Below are 16648 nucleotides of genomic sequence, written 5' to 3' on the forward strand. Positions count from 1 at the left end.
TAATGGCCCGAGGTGGTACTAAAGGCTGTCTTCCATTCATCGCCCTCCCTGATGCGCACCAAGTTGTACGCGCTCCTGAGATCTAATTTAGTGAAGAAACGCGCCCCATGCAATGACTCAGTCATGGTCGCAATCAGCGGGAGTGGATAACTGTACTTCACCGTGATCTGATTGAGACCACGGTAATCGATGCACGGGCGTAACCCACCATCCTTTTTCTTCACAAAAAAGAAACTCGAGGACGCAGGGGAAGTGGAAGGCCGTATGTATCCTTGTCTCAGAGATTCGTCTATGTAAGTCTCCATAGCTTTCTTCTCCTCCTGAGACAGAGGATACACATGGCTCCGTGGGAGCGCAGCTCCTGCCTGGAGGTCTATCGCACAATCTCCCTGCCTATGGGGCGGCAACTGCGTCGCCCTCGACTTACTAAACGCAATAGCCAAATCCCCATACTCAGGGGGAACGTGCAATGCGGGCACCTGGTTTGGACTCTCCACCGAGGTAGCCCCTACGGAAACGCCTAAACATCGACCCACACACTGAGCAGACCACTCCATCAGAGCTCTCTCCTGCCACGAAATAGATGGGTTATGGGTACTCAACCAGGGCATGCCCAGCACCACCGGATACGCAGGCGAGTCGATCAGAAATAGCTGGATCATCTCCTGATGACCCCCCTGCGCACACATCCTAAGTGGCGCTGTAACCTCCCTGATCAAGCCCGCACCCAACGGACGGCTATCTAGGGCATGAACGGGGAAAGGAACGTCAACAGGTAGAAGGGGAATCCCTAAGGCTAAACAAAATTGCTTATCAACAAAATTCCCAGCCGCGCCTGAATCTACCAGCGCCTTATGCTGGGAATGAGGTGCTACCAGTGGAAAACGCACAGGTATACAAAAGTGTGCAACAGAGAGCTCTGGGTGAGTGGGGCGCCTACTCACCTGGAAGGACTCCCCAGTGCGGGACCTGTCGTCTTCCCCCCTAGGAGGCCATCCCCAGCACCTAGCCGCGGTGTGTCCTCCCCGACCACAGTTGGTGCAGGAGATGGACCCCCTCGTATTCCGACCCCTCCTCTCTCTAGCGCCAGCGCCACCGAGCTCCATGGGGCACGGCTCGGAAGCGCTGGAGGGTGAAATGGACGGACCCCCCCCGGGACGTCCGCGGGTAGCTAGCAGGGTATCCAGCCTGATGGACATGTCGACCAACTGGTCGAACGAGAGACTGGTGTCCCTACAGGCCAGCTCCCTACGGACGTCCTCACGTAGACTACATCGATAGTGATCGATGAGGGCCCGCTCATTCCACCCTGCATCCGCCGCTAGAGTGCGGAATTCTAAGGCGAACCCCTGGGCACTCCTCCTCCCCTGCCGGAGGCCGAACAGACGCTCCCCCGCCGCTTTCCCCTCCGGGGGATGGTCAAACACCGCCCTGAAGCGGCGGGAGAACTCGTCGTAGGTGATGGTGTTAGCGTCTATTCTCCTCCACTCTGCGTTGGCCCATTCCAACGCTTTACCGGAAAGGCAGGAGATCAGGGCAGACACGCTCTCGTGCCCCGAGGGCGCCGGGTGCACGGTGGCCAGGTAAAGCTCCACCTGGAGAAGGAATCCCTGACACCCGGCAGCGGTCCCATCGTAGGCCCTCGGGAGCGAGAGTCGAACTCCTCTGGGTTCCGGAGCGGGAAGAGGCTGACTTGCCGATGGCGCGGGCAGGGACGATGGTAGTGGAGGTGTCCCTCGGGTCTCCCAGCCTCTGATGGTGGTGATCACCTCCTGCAGTGCGGACCCCATCCGCAGGATCTGGTCATCTTGCTGGCGGACCCTGTCCTCCAGCGTCGCCTGCGCTGCTTCGGCTCCTGCTGATTCCATTTAAAGGTGTGTGATTCTGTCAAGGTTGTTGTAAGTGGGTGTGGTGGTGGAATCAGGCGCAGGACGCAGAAGTATAGTTCCAAAGACTTTAGTGAAATCTCTAACCGTGCAAGCACTAAATAGCCCGAAGGCGAAACTCCGCGCGCAGGCGAAACAAAACGGGCGCACAAATAGGTGCGACAAAACTCTCCAAACTATGGAGGACAGCTCTACCGAGCAAATAGTCAATACATCCAACAACAAAGCACGACAGTGAAAACAATCACACACAACACTAACACAAACCCAAGGAGAACTTATAGGACACTAATACACTAAACGAAAACAGGTGTGACAACAATTAGACAAAAGCAAACGAACATAGAAACATGCAACGGTGGCAGCTAGTATTCCGGAGACAACGAACGCCGAAGCCTGCCCGAGCAAGGAAGAGAGGCAGCCTCGGCCGAAACCGTGACAACTTTGGATGATATGATACCATGACTATGAGGTTAAAGTGCAGACTGTCAGCTTTAATTAGAGGGTATTTACATCCATATCGGGTGAACCGTTTAGAAATTACATCACTTTTTGTACATAGTCCCCCCAATTTTAGGGAACCAAAAGTATTGGGACAAATTAAAGTAGTAAATCCCATATTCATAGCACGCAATGACTACATCGAGCTTGTAACTGTCATTATTTTGTGCCCAATATAAATTAATGGTAAATAATGTATTGAGTCATTTTGGAGTCACTTTTAATTGTAAATAAGAATATAATATGTTTCTAAACACTTCTACATTAATGTGGATGCTACCATGATTACGGATAATCCTGAATGAATCGTGAATGAACCCCCCCAAAAAATGCTAACCTCCCCTGTCATTGTAATGGTGAGAGGTTAGCATGACAATCTGTTTCAAGAAAAAGCCTCTGCGGTATATGTTACTGCACACTGTGAGAAACAGAGTGGACAAGTGGATGGGAAGAAGACTGATGTCATTGACACACCAGGGTGCATAGACACAAAAAAAGAATACAAGAAGAGATAGTGAAGTGCATACTGATGTCCAGGGCCGGCCCTAGCCTTTTCGGGGCCCCCCCACCTCACGGGCAAAACATTTTAGTGGCCATCCTCTTGATGGTGGAGAGAATCTTTTGTTTTAAAGTTAATTTCCTGCAATTCTACACATTTTGCCATGGGGCGGAGAGAAACTTAGCAATTTTATAACACATTTCATGCAATGCAACTCATTTTGCCATGGGGTGGAAATACATTTTTACAGTTTTAAAGCTAATTTCCTACAATTCTACACATTTTGCCAAGACATATGCCATGTTAATGATATCTGAGTGAGTGACTAACAAAATCAAAGGACTAACTTACCAATCGAAAAATTGTTAGCTGACGGCTAATTGAGTGACTGTCAGTGACTGACATATCAGTGAGACATAAGAGAAAAACTGCTGATGCACAACTAGGGTTGGCAACAATCGTCAATGGTGACGACATTATGATGTGACAGACGATGGTTTAGCCTATTTGAACTTCACTGTCGCTGCACAGTAAAGAAAGTCGGACAGCGCACAGCAGGGCAGCACATGAGTGACATTCTGAGTAATTTGCCTATTTCTATTTGCTATAGCAATAAATATGCTATATACAGAATGCCAGAGAGGAATGTAGGCTACACAGAGCGGAGAATTCCACCAAAGTAGCGCAAAATGTCCAGTCAGAAAATATTGTTTCTCTCTCTCGCTCTCAACAGATGCATGGGCCATATAGCCTTTTCATTTATTTTCATAATGGACACTCCTTAACTATCTTGTGTCTATCAGTCTATCAGTTTTTAAAAACAGGCTATATTCCCTTCTCTCTCCATGACTTTGGGCAAGACTACGCTTTCATAATTTTATGCATGTCTTTCTCCCGATCAAACAATGAATTAATCTAACAGAGTTCCATCTCAAAAAGTTATTTGAATAGCCTAAAAATGTAAGGTAGCCAGGGGACTAATAATGACAGAGAATATTAGAGACAATATCAATAACCTATAAAAAAATCGAATGACAAGTTTAATCAAGTTTAAGCTTATTAAGAAAATAATTATCTGTGCGGGCCGGAAAAATGCCCCATGCGAGGTTGAAAACCAAATGGCCAATAACCTATCCTCCAATTGGCCTATCATAAAAGCTTTAAGACAAGTTATGAACAGTAGCCTATTTCCCAAATATTCTAATAGCCTAAGAAGTAGTTGTCCTAAATGTGCCGCTTTCAAAATAACAATAATTAAAGTCGGAGTCTATAGGCCTAGGCTATTCTCAATCACAGCTTTATGAGAGATAGAACAAACCATAGGCCTATTAAGGAAGTAGGATGAGGCAAATAAAGCAATTATTATCCAGAGACCACGACTGAGTTCCACATTTTTTTTCTAATAAAGCGGTTGACCGGTTATGATGCTTGTAATCGGCCCTGCTGATGTCAGTCCCTTGCTCCCACGTATTCCTACCGGTGATTAAACTAAGGATGAGGCAAACAAAGGAGGAAAGGGATGCAGTGAAGTAGATCCAGAAGAACTTTGGAAAGAAGGCTTCATTCTACACTATGATACTATTCACTTGTGCAGATCACCTTAGAGAAACATCTGTGAAGAAGCTTCTGGAGGAGAGTAAGGAGCTTCAGACACTGCTCAACAGCTGTGGAGGCAGATACCACTCTCTCATTAATGACGATAAGGAGGACCACTCTCAGGTGACAGAGAATATGCTAGAGAAGATCCAGAACATGGTGAGGATGAATGGAGAAGAACACTGCACCAATTTGATGGACGAGGAAGCACAGAGAAAGAGAGAAGAGTTGATGAAGAAAGTTGCATTAGGTGTAGCTAGGGGTAACTGGCGCTGCAGTGGTAGTGGGAGGAGCAGCACTGGCCATAGCACTTGCCCCTACTCTTGCCAGAACTTTGGTCTGAGTAGGAGCTATGGCATCGACGGGAGCAGGTTTTATGCCAGTCATTATGTCCAATTATAAACGTTTTTAGAATGCAGAAAGCAGATGGAAAGGACACAAATGATGGAAAGGAGAAAGCGGATGGATCAGAGCTCAGACCGAATAGTCCTACTGTAAACTTTAACATAACAATCAATTCATCAATCAATCCAACAATCCTCAAGTGACATTATTGACATCAACGAGCATATCACAGCCCTGAAAATCCATAAAGAAACTATCAAAGTACATCAGGTAAACCTGAATGTGAAGTTAAACAGTTCATTTCACATTCCCAATAGTGGCTCAAAAAAAGTGACTGAAGTAACTGCTACTGTAGTTTAATATAATTTGTTTGTAGGTGTATGCAAATGCAACATTCTTCTTTTCTACATTTGTGTAAACGTAAACCAATCCAGCACATTAAAGGAATAAACATTTGTTTTTTGTTTTTTTCATTAGTCCACTCTTGATACAGTCCCAAAATGTTTTGCATGTCAGCAATAAATATTTCAAGAAAATTGTCACATCATCATTCAAATAACATTTGCAACTTGGTTATGACCATGCCCCCCCAGTTGGAACTGGATTAAAATAGGTGTCTGTCTACTATCTTAGAACATCAGAGATGTTCAATCGGGTTCAAGTCCGTGCTCTGGTTGGGCCACTCAAGGACATTCAGAGACTTGTCCCGAAGCTACTCCTGCGTTGTCTTGGCTGTGTGCTTAGGGTCATTGTCCTGTTGGAAGGTGAACCTTCGCCCCAGTCTGAGGTCCTGAGTGCTCTGGAGCAGGTTTTCATCAAGGATCTCGCTGTACTTTGCTCCGTTCATCTTTCCCTCGATCCGGACTAGTCTCCCAGTCCCTGCCGCTGAAAAACATCCCCACAGCATGATACTGCCACCACCATGCTTCACCTTAGGGATGGTGCCAGGTTTCCTCCAGATGTGACGCTTGGCATTCAGGCCAAAGAGTTCAATCTTGGTTTCATCAGACGAGAGAATCTTGTTTCTCATGGTCTGAGAGTCCTTTAGTCTTGGTGGTTACAAACGTATTCCATTTAAGGATGATGGAGGCCACTGTGTTCTTGGGGACCTTCAATGCTGCAGATTTGTTTTTATACCCTTCCCCAGATCTGTGCCTCAACACTATCCTGTCTCGGAGCTCTACGGATAATTCCTTCGATCTCTTGGCTTGGTTTTTACTCTCACATGCACTGTCAACTGTGGGACCTTATATAGACAGGTGTGTGCCTTTCCAAATCCTGTCCAATCAATTGATTTTACCACAGGTGGACTCCAATCAAGTTGTAGAAACATCTCAAGGACGATCAATGGAAACAGGATGCACCTGAGCTCAAGTTCGAGTCTCATAGCAAAGGGTCTGAATACTCATGTAAATCAGCTATTTATGTTTTTGATTTTTTAAATTAGCAAACATTTCTAAAAACCAGTTTTCGCTTAAACCAGTTTTCGCTTTGTCATTATGGGGTATTGTGTGTAGATTGATGTGGGGGGGAAATATTTTAATCCATTTTAGAATAAGGCTGTAACGTAACAAAATGTGGAAAAAGTAATACTTTCCAAATGCACTGTAGTCTATCCACGAGAGATTACAATGGCCTAAACCAAGCCAAGGTACATCCAGGGTGAGAGGTGCAGTCTGACGGGAAACATCCACTCACTGTTCTCACTGGACCTGAAAATAAGCATCATTATTCAAGTCATTTGGCTATAAGGGTATAGTGTTGATTAGCTGAATGAAGGTAGAAAGAGTGATGGAGGAGCATGGAGGAACATGATTTCATAAGCCTACAACATTCGTCTCTGTATCTACTAAAAGTTCACAGAATAATGTTAGTACAATGTATTACTAGTGTAGGTACAGCATTACGAGGGTCATTCCACAAATAAGAGTACATTTTGGTTAGTGTAACTTGGTCAAAATCATATAATTAATTCAGGCTCATTTAAAAGCGCTCCACTTTTTTTGAACTTCCAAACAAGGTAAATCAAGATCCACCATTAACATCAAGCTAATATGATAACTCCACTTTGCTTGCAAAATGTGGATATAGTTGTCAAGAGAGACTGTGTGATGTGTGGGTGCGCGTGTCATCTGGCCGGGCTGGCAGACTTACATTTAGCATTTCCTCCCCATCTCCTTTCTGATGGATGGGTTCTCTGCCTGTTCTACAGAGAGAGAGAAAAGAGAGAGAGAGAGAGAATCCTCACGATTCTACATTGAAAGGAAAAGTTCTGCATACAAGCCTGATGTCTTGATTTGCATGTAAGTTTAAAATTCATGAAATGTGTCTTCCGCATTTAACCCCCCACACCTCTGAATCAGAGAGGTGTGGGGGGCTGCCTTAATCGACGTCCACATCATCGGCGCCCGGGGAGCAGTTGTTGTTGGGGGTTAACTGCCTTGCTCAAGGGCAGAACAGCAGATTTTTCCACCTTGCCGGCACGGGGATTCGAACCAGCGACCTTTCGGTTATTGGCCCAGCCCTCTTAACCTCCTGGCAGCAGCCTCTGCGCGTTTTTTTCTAGTTTATTTTTCCCCATCGCACAAATGCTTTACGAGTCTTGATATCCCCGAGCTATTTATTTTGTGTTTATCCAAAAGCTTTCTGCCTGCTCGATAAATCAATACGTTTTGTGAAGTTGTTAAAAAAAATTCATGTCAGAAGTTTTGTCCTAACTAATTTATTTGTCTACCGCTGTTCCATCTGGAAATACAGACATTCCATCTTAACTTTCCAAGTACATTACTTAATAAGTACATCACTGATTTCCCTCCTCCATCCACCTACAACCATCGAGATATATTAACTAATACCAGAATACTTAACTGGGATCTGCTGGTATTAAAGATTCCTAAATATAACTTGACGGTGGAACTGCCTTCAGAAATATATTGGAAGCAATTTAAAAAGAATAATACCTCTGAAAGCCCAGGCTCAGAGAAAGCAGATTATCTTTTAATAAAGATGTATGAATGTGGAGGCTTTGTAAATCTCTCTCTGTGTGTGTGGTGGGACCTTATAGTTTAGGTCAGTCTTTGCTGTGTCTCCCTGAGTCTGTACTGAATGTGACACAGCTCGTGGAGAGCTAGGAGCTTATTATTCGTTCATATTCCTGTTGTTCTTTCGTGCTGTCTGTGACCTGGTTGGGTTGTTCTATTCTGTTTTCACAGACATTCAATCCTTTAGAGCAGGGTTACCCAACTGGTGGCCCGCGGGGTGATTTTATTTGGCCCCCCAAATTTTCGGAGCAAAACAAATAACATTTTTACTTTTTTTATTGTTGCACATAAAAGACTGTAAAAACATCAGCAAATCAGTTCCAAGTGATTTACATTTTGGAAATCTGTTCCAAAGTATTCCCACGCATAATAGAGAGAAATACACTGAGTGTACAAAACATTATGAAGACCTGCTCTTTCCATGACATAGACTGACCAGGTGAATCCAGGTGAAACTATAATCCCTTATTGATGTCACTTGTTAAATCCACTTCCATCAGTGTAGATGTAACGTAGACGCTGGGAGTCAGGAAGCAGGTGCAGTAGACGCTGGGAGTCAGGAGGCAGGTGCAGTAGACGCTGGGAGTCAGGAAGCAGGTGCAGTAGACGCTGGGAGTCAGGAAGCAGGTGCAGTAGACGCTGGGAGTCAGGAAGCAGGTGCAGTAGACGCTGGGAGTCAGGAAGCAGGTGCAGTAGACGCCGGGAGTCAGGAAGCAGGTGCAGTAGACGCTGGGAGTCAGGAAGCAGGTGCAGTTGGAGAGTTTAATAGAACACGAACAATAAACAATACAAAAACAGGAGTAGCGTCGGGACATGGAAACAGAGTCAATAACGCCTGATGGGAATTAACAGCAGAGTGCCTTCGTAAAGGATTCAAAGCCCTTGACTTTTTACACATTTTGTTACGTTACAGCCTTATTCTAAAATTGATTACATAATTTTTTCCCCTGATCAATCTACACACAAGACCCCATAATGACAAAGCAAAAACAGGTTTTTAGAAATGTTTGCTAATTTATAAAAAATTAAAAAATTGAAATATTAAATTTACATAAGTATTCAGACCCTTTACTCAGTACTTTGTTGAAGCACCTTTGGCAGCGATTACAGCTTCAAGTCTTCTTGGGTATGACGCTACAATCTTGGCACACCTGTATTTGGGGAGTTTCTCCCATTCTTCTCTGCAGATCCTCTCGAGCGCTGTCAGGTTGGATGGGAGCGTTGCTGCACAGCTATTTTCAGGTCTCTACAATGTTCGATCGGGTTCAAGTCCAGGCTCTGGCTGGGCCACACAAGGACATTCAGAGACTTATCCCGAAGCCACTCCTGCATTGTCTTGGCTGTGTGCTTAGGGTCGTTGTCCTGTTGGAAGGTGAACCTTTGCCCCAGTCTGAGGTCCTGAGCGCTCTGGAGCAGGTTTTCATCAAGGATCTCTCTGTACTTTGCTCCGTCCATCTTTGCCTCGATCCTGAGTAGTCTCCCAGTCCCTGCCGCTGAAAAACATCCCCACAGCATGATGCTGCCACCACCATGCTTCACCTTAGGGATGGTGCCAGGTTTCCTCCAGAAGTGACTCTTGCCATTCAGGCCAAAGAGTTCAATCTTGGTTTTATCAAACCAGATAATCTTGTTTCTCATGGTCTGAGAGTCTTTAGGTGCCTTTTGGCAAACTCCCAAGCGGGCTGTCATGTGCCTTTTACTAAGGAGTGGCTTCTGTCTGTCCACTATACCATAAAGGTCTGATTGGTAGAGTGCTGCAGAGATGGTTGTCCTTCTGGAAGGTTCTCCCATCTCCACAGAGGAACTCTGGAGCTCTGTCAGAGTGACCATCGTGTTGTTGGTCACCTCCCTGACCAAGGCCCTTCTCCCCCGATTGCTCAGTTTGGCCGGGTGGCCAGCTCTAGGAAGAGTCTTGGTGGTTACAAACTTCTTCCATTTAAGAATGATGGAGGCCACTGTGTTCTTGGGGACCTTCAATGCTGCAGAAATGTTTTGGTACCATTCCCCAGATCTATACCTCGACACAATCCTGTCTCGGAGCTCTACGGACAATTCCTTCAACCTCATGGCTTGGTTTTTGCTCTGACATGCACTGTCAACTGTGGGACCTTATATAGACAGGTGTGTGCCTTTCCAAATCATGTCCAATCAATTGAATTGACCACATGTGGACTCCAATCAAGTTGTCAATTTCGAGTCCCAAATACTTATGTAAATAAGGTATTTCTGTTTTTTATTTTTTATACATTTGCAAACATTTCTATAAACCTGTTTTCACTTTGTCATTATGGGGTATTGTGTGTAGATTGCTGAGGAATTGTTGTTATTTAATCCATTTTAGAATAACAAAATGTGGAAAAAGTCAAGGGGTCTGAATACTTTCCGAAGGCACTCTATATGGGGAGTAATCAGGAAGGTGATAGAGTCCAGGTGTGCGTAAGGAGGGTTGCCAGGTGTGCCACGTAAGGAGGGTTGCCAGGTGTGCATAGTGATGGTTTGAAATGTGTTATACATTTGCAAAATCTTCTCTCCACCCCATGGCATAATGTGTAAAACTGCAGCAAACTTGCTTTAAACCTGGGGCTTAGTGAGGCCCATAGAATACCACAGTATGAGTCATAATACCCATAAAACCTAGCTGTCAAACAGGGAAATGGTTCCAATCATTTTTTCCACCATTCATGTTTCCCATAGGGGATTTTAGGAACACTTAAAACAAGGGCTGTATTTTGTGTAAGCTTACCCTGGCGTGATGTTTTGATAACCATGTAAATCTCTCTAGAACAAGGTGACGTTGGGTTCAATGGGTGAATGTGACTGGATATTTGATCTAATGCAAATTTACAGGTTTACTTTGATATTGTTTTACATTGATTCATTTTACAGACTGATTATTCTCAACTAAAGGCAGGTCAAAATGAGAGACCTGCCACATCAGCAGACCATTCTCTCTCTAATCTTTAGTAGCAGCATAGTCATGAGCAATGGTTGTCTCTGTCTCCAGTCTCAAATACATGTTCTTCTTACATAATTAGACAACCCTCTGTGTCATGGTACAGCTTCTGTCCATCATGGGCACACTCCTGTCTGTCTGTCTGTCTGTCTGTCTGTCTTTACTCTGTAATGAGATCTGAAGGAGACAATACTTTCCCATCACTTTGCTCCCTGGTGGTAGGAACAGACAGTATTGAACCCCATGCTCTCTTTCCTTAATCTCTCTCTTTCTCTCTCTCTTTCTCTCCCTCTTCTCTCTTTCTTTCTCTCCCTCCCTCTCTATCTCTCCTTCTCTCTCTCTCTCTCTTTCTCTTTCGCTCTCATTTTCTCTCACTCTCTCTCTCCCTCTCTCTCTCCCTGTCTCGCTCACTCTCTCTGTCCCTCTCTCTGCAAATAAACATAAGTGATGACTTGTCTTCTGGCTGGTCTGACCAGATTAAATTCCCTGTTAGTGGAAGTAGACAAATAAACCCTCTGCAGGATGATGCCACGATGCCAGATATATCTCCCTAGTAGTGCCATGCAGATTGGACTAGTGCATTGTAATTCTTTTAGCGCTCTCACTGTCACGCCAGGCCCTGCCACGCTGGGAGGCAGCACACACACACACCAACATGCATGCATGGCCACACACACGCACAAACACACACATGCATGCATGCATAGCCACACACAAGGACACACAGGGTATGCAGTTTCACTAACGTCTAATAATTTATTCATTTCCAGACTAGAGAACATGTCAGAGAAAGTTCAGCGTGTGCAAACATTCACATTATTGCCACCATGCCCCTGAGTGTGTGTGCGCACGTGCATGTGCATGCCTGCGTATGTGTGTGTTTGCTTAGTAACCCAGACATCACTCTCGTTATTCTTATAGCACTTAAACCTGCACTGCGTAGCTATTTGTGTACAGGGTTTTTGGAGACCCCTCTGGCAAGAATGCAGTATTTATTTTATAGATTTGAACACGATATCCCAGAAACCCCAGCTCTCATTGGTAGTCGCCGCTGGGATTACGTAGCATCAACATCCGCTCTGAGACTTTGTGGCTTTGTTATCTAGTGGAAACCCAGTGTAGCCAATTTTGACTTTGTGGCTGTGGTAACTAGTGACAACCCAACAGAGTCGGTGAGACTGTGGATGCAGATTCGATAACAGTTATGGACAAGATTGAAGATAACACGATTCCATTTGAGCATCAGTCTTCAGAACAGGTAAAAAATTTGTATACATGTTATAATAATCACGTTGTCAGCCACTAACGTTAGCAATGTCAGGGTAGCTAGCTAGCTAACTACATTGCTGATAATAGCTACCGTGAATTTCACTGCCTGGTACAAGATAGCAATATGACGATAGCTTGAGTACATTAGTTATCACACTTGCGTAAAAAAAGTACAAAAGCAGTGTAAAATAATACATTTTGACTTATATCTCTGCATTCATGGAAAATAACCTTGGCTTTGGCAAGTCCTTTGCCCTTCTCTGAATCCTATACTAGCTAGATAGATAGATAGATAACATTACTGGGATGGCCCCTTGATTCTCGAGAGCTATTGCTATGAAGATTGATTGATTGTAGAAGTGCAATTTTGACTATCGTAGCTCTGCATTCATGGAAAATAACCTTGGCTTTGGCATGCATTGAATCCTTTGCCCTTCTGACTCCTAACTATACTAGCTTGCTAATAACATTACTGGGATGGCCCCTTGATTCTCGAGAGCTATGGCTATGAAGATGTGTATGGATTGTAGTAGTGTTATACTCCTCTCTTCTGCATGAAAATCCTTTTTGGTTATTCATAAAAGACCATGTAGTGAACATTACAATACAATCCTAATAAGGGATGTGTACATTTTTTCTGTAGGATTCCAATTTTGAAGAGCCACAGACCGTCCAGTGGCACAGGCATGGCTGCAGAAATAATTGGACAGGAAGACCTTGAAAGGGCTGCCCGACGGCAAGAAGAGAGGCTGGCCTAGATGGTTAGTAAAAGCCTTTCACCTGTGGTACTGTTTACCCGTTTCACAACATTATAATCATATAACACAACATTTGGCTGCATTCTGTAATGTAATGTAGCTTTTTTTCTTATCATTAAAGGCTCAATTGCAAGAGCTGTCCTTTGAAGAAAGGGGAGAGGTGTTGGAGCTGTCCGCTACATGGAGTGATTTTTGACATCATGGAGTTCCGGAGAGCTATCCCAGGGTCTCCGGACAACCTCGCTGGCACACCTGCATGAATTGCAGGGAGACTCCTGCACCTTACAACACACAACTGCTGCCATTTCACCACTTCAATATTCCATGTATTTATTAGTATGTTTACATAACAGGTTAACACTTTCCAAGACTACACTGTACTTTATACTCCATTTGGTGATGTCTTTGTAAGTCTTTTTGTGTGAATTTTTTATTGGTCTGGGTGGTATCAGTTCAGTACTTTATCAGAACGTTTCCCTTACACTGTGCTTTTGTTATTTTGAGGAAGGTTACAGAGATTACCTTATTCTTGTTTATCTCCCTAATGAAACTATTTGACCTCATCTGTGTAATTGGACCGACTTGTTTTGAACTGTATTTACACCAGAGTAGTCCATCTATCTTTCTGGATATCTACCCACCTGTAGGTCTGCTCATTTGAAGTGTTAACCGTCAAGAGCATAGATAACCAGGAAAAGAGAACAGTTGAGTAAATCATTCTAAAACCATTCCAAAAGTACAATAATGATGACTATATGCTATATAGAAGATGCACAAGTCTTTTTTTCTCACAAGTTTATTGTTGCCCACACAAACTTCCCTTATTTATAGGTTTGGATGTAGGCCCACCTCTTTGAACAACAATTCGGAGTACTCTGTAGGTTTTCACATTTCCCAGGAACCACCAAGTCTGACAACAGGGAAAGGTCCGGTCCTTCCCAGCTCAAAGGTGTGCTTACTGCACCCTGTGTTGCATGACGACATCTCCTCGAAGTTGTAACAGCTCAGCCATTGTTGGTGGTCTTGGGTCATCTGATCACAGGATGTAGTCCTTTGCCGTTTTCAATGCTTAGACACTTCATCTTCAAGACATGCTATTGTAGCTTGTCCTTTAGCTGAAAGATATAATAATATTGGGTGATTATTTTGTTAATAGAATTAACTATCACACCTGATTCAACTAATTGCATTCTAAACTGAAGACCATGATTAGTTGATTATTGGAGTCATGTGTTAGCTGGGGCTGGGGGCAAAAGTGTGTCACCAATCAAGCCCCCGAGGACTGGTGTTGACCATCCCTGACCTAGATCAGAGATAAAACTAGCTAGTTTTAGAATGTTGTGTTGTACAACAGCTGACTAAAGACGGGGCATTCAGATCACGAGATGTGCAGTTGAGAACATTTCCACGGTAACGATGCTGCTTTACAGTTCAGTGATGAAACTTTGAAACAAAGTTGCCACTTGTAGCAAACGAGTGTCGTGAAAAACATGCACCAGAAACAGGGTACAGTTTTTTACTTGTCAGAAATGTCAGCAAGTCAAGCTAGCTATGTGCAGCAAAATAGTAGCTAGCTCTCTGCTTGTCTTGCTAGCTAGCTGCTTAGATGACCACAGAATGTTAGTGCACTGTTCTTTGAATGGCTAAATGGATCCGTCTCATCGCAAGACTGGCTAAATTTGACATGTTAAATCTTGAATACCCCAGCCAACGACATGAGACGTTCTAAAACTAGACGGTTCAGATCAAACAAACCATTGCATCGTGTCTTATCTGAACTGGGCTTGGTGGCTATGCTGTGCCAGTACACTTGTGTGAACTGAAGAAGCTAGTAAGCTGGCCAATATCAGCATGGTTTTCGAACCACATACATCAGAAATGTAACACAAGGTCAAGTAACGTTATGCAAGTTTGTTAGCTAGTTACGACTAACTAGTGAAGCAACATTTTATATTCAAATGAAACAAACCAATGTCGCAGTCTGCTAACAAGCTACTATCTAATATTAGCTAGTTAGTTAATACTAACTTGGACACATTACTTAAACAATCAAAACAAGTCATCCAAAATATTACTTGCATACATATTTACAACTAAATAGCAACATTTCACTTTATCTAGCAAAGTATTTTATTTAGCTAGCTGTCTTACCTATTCAACAGAAAAAAATACAAATTCTGGGTCGGTTTTGAATCCCTTCAACTTGCTTAGTTCTCTCCACTGTGAACGCAAATCCGAGGTTTATTCTCGTCTTGGCCCGGGCTCTATCGCGTTCCCTTTTTGCCTGTATGCTCTCCAAATGTTTCTGTTTTTTTGGCTTCGATGGAGGAGTAGTTGCTGCTGGGTCAGGTCGTTTGCCCCTCGCGTCTGTCATGTCTAGATATCTCCGCTAGCCATTAGCCAAGTGTTGGACATGGCCTCAGCTAGCTAGCTATCACACCACCTCTTCACTGACGGAAAACACATCACTCATTGTAAGCGCCACAAAATCTGGCGGGAAAATCCGACCCGAATGGGAAAGTGAATACTGCGGTTTTCAGGCAGGCTAGGGGTGCACTGTTGTTACTGTTGCATCACATTGGATGACCACTAGCGACTTATTGGAGATGTTTAACTTTAAACAAATACAAAATGTTACATATTGCAGCTTTAACAGTCAGGGCTATGGAGTCAAAGTCAGGGGAGTGTTTAGGCTGTGTGTTGTTTGTCCCTGCCTGTCTGCCTGCTGTTGTGTTCTAACAGCAGTCAGTGTGTAATTCCCCCAGCTCAGTGGTGTGCCATGGATGAGTCACACACAGACTCTCTGACTGACTGGCAGACAGACAGATGAACGCCTGCCTGCCATGCTCACATAGCTACAGCATCGCAGGGGACAGAGAGAGTGACGCCAGAGAGAGACCGACATATCTCCCATCGAACACACATCAATGGATGCACACACGCACCCATTCACAAACATACAAACAGACTGTCCTGACACAACTGGCATATAGAACACAGAAAGTACAGAGAGAGAGAGTCAGGTCTTGATTGGCAGCACCCAGGGCCGGCTACAGGTAGAAGCGACTTAAGTTCTACAGCTGCACCATCCAGAGCATCCTGACTGGTTGCATCACCGCCTGATATGGCAATTGCTCGGCCTCCGACCGCAAGGCACTACAGAGGGTAGTGCGTACTGCCCTGTACATCACTGGGGCCAAGCTTCCTGACATCCAGGACCTCTATACCAGGCGGTGTCAGAGGAAGGCCCTATAAATTGTTGAAGACTCCAGCCACCCTAGTCATAGACTGTTCTCTCTGCTACCGCACGGCAAGTGGTACCGGAGCGCCAAGTCTAGGTCCAAAAGGCTTCGTAACAGCTTCTACCCCCAAGCCATAAGACTCCTGAACAGCTAATCATGGCTACCCAGACTATTTGCATTGTCCCCCCCACCCCCTCTTTTACGCTGCTGCTACTCTGTTTATTATCTATGCATAGTCACGTTAACTCTACCCACATGTACATACACTGCTCAAAAAAATAAAGGGAACACTTAAACAACACAATGTAACTCCAAGTCAATCACACTTCTGTGAAATCAAACTGTCCACCTAGGAAGCAACACTGATTGACAATAAATTTCACATGCTGTTGTGCAAATGGAATAGACAACAGGTGGAAATTATAGGCAAATAGCAAGACACCCCCAATAAAGGACTGGTTTTGCAGGTGGTGACCACAGACCACTTCTCAGTTCCTATGCTTCCTGGCTGATGTTTTGGTCACTTTTGAATGCTGGCGGTGCTTTCACTCTAGTGGT

General features: G+C 44.4%; 1 protein-coding gene and 2 long non-coding RNA genes across 3 annotated transcripts in view; 2 read left to right on the forward strand and 1 right to left on the reverse strand.

Moving 5' to 3' along the window:
* Positions 1 to 16648, forward strand: part of rcan2 (regulator of calcineurin 2) — a 117189-nt gene that overhangs the window by 28048 nt on the left and 72493 nt on the right. The gene's annotated exons all lie outside the window — the stretch shown is intronic.
* LOC311106899 lies at positions 11923 to 13076 on the forward strand. The gene is made up of 3 exons (XR_014610366.1): positions 11923 to 12079; positions 12734 to 12851; positions 12970 to 13076. It is a non-coding gene; the product is annotated as an uncharacterized lncRNA (long non-coding RNA).
* Positions 13162 to 15391, reverse strand: LOC311106898. Its single transcript, XR_014610365.1, has 2 exons — positions 15000 to 15391; positions 13162 to 13963 (listed from the first exon to the last, which is right to left on the reverse strand). It is a non-coding gene; the product is annotated as an uncharacterized lncRNA (long non-coding RNA).

This window comes from Coregonus lavaretus (assembly GCF_964263955.1).
Source record: "Coregonus lavaretus genome assembly, chromosome: 31".
NCBI classification, from domain to species: domain Eukaryota; kingdom Metazoa; phylum Chordata; class Actinopteri; order Salmoniformes; family Salmonidae; genus Coregonus; species Coregonus lavaretus.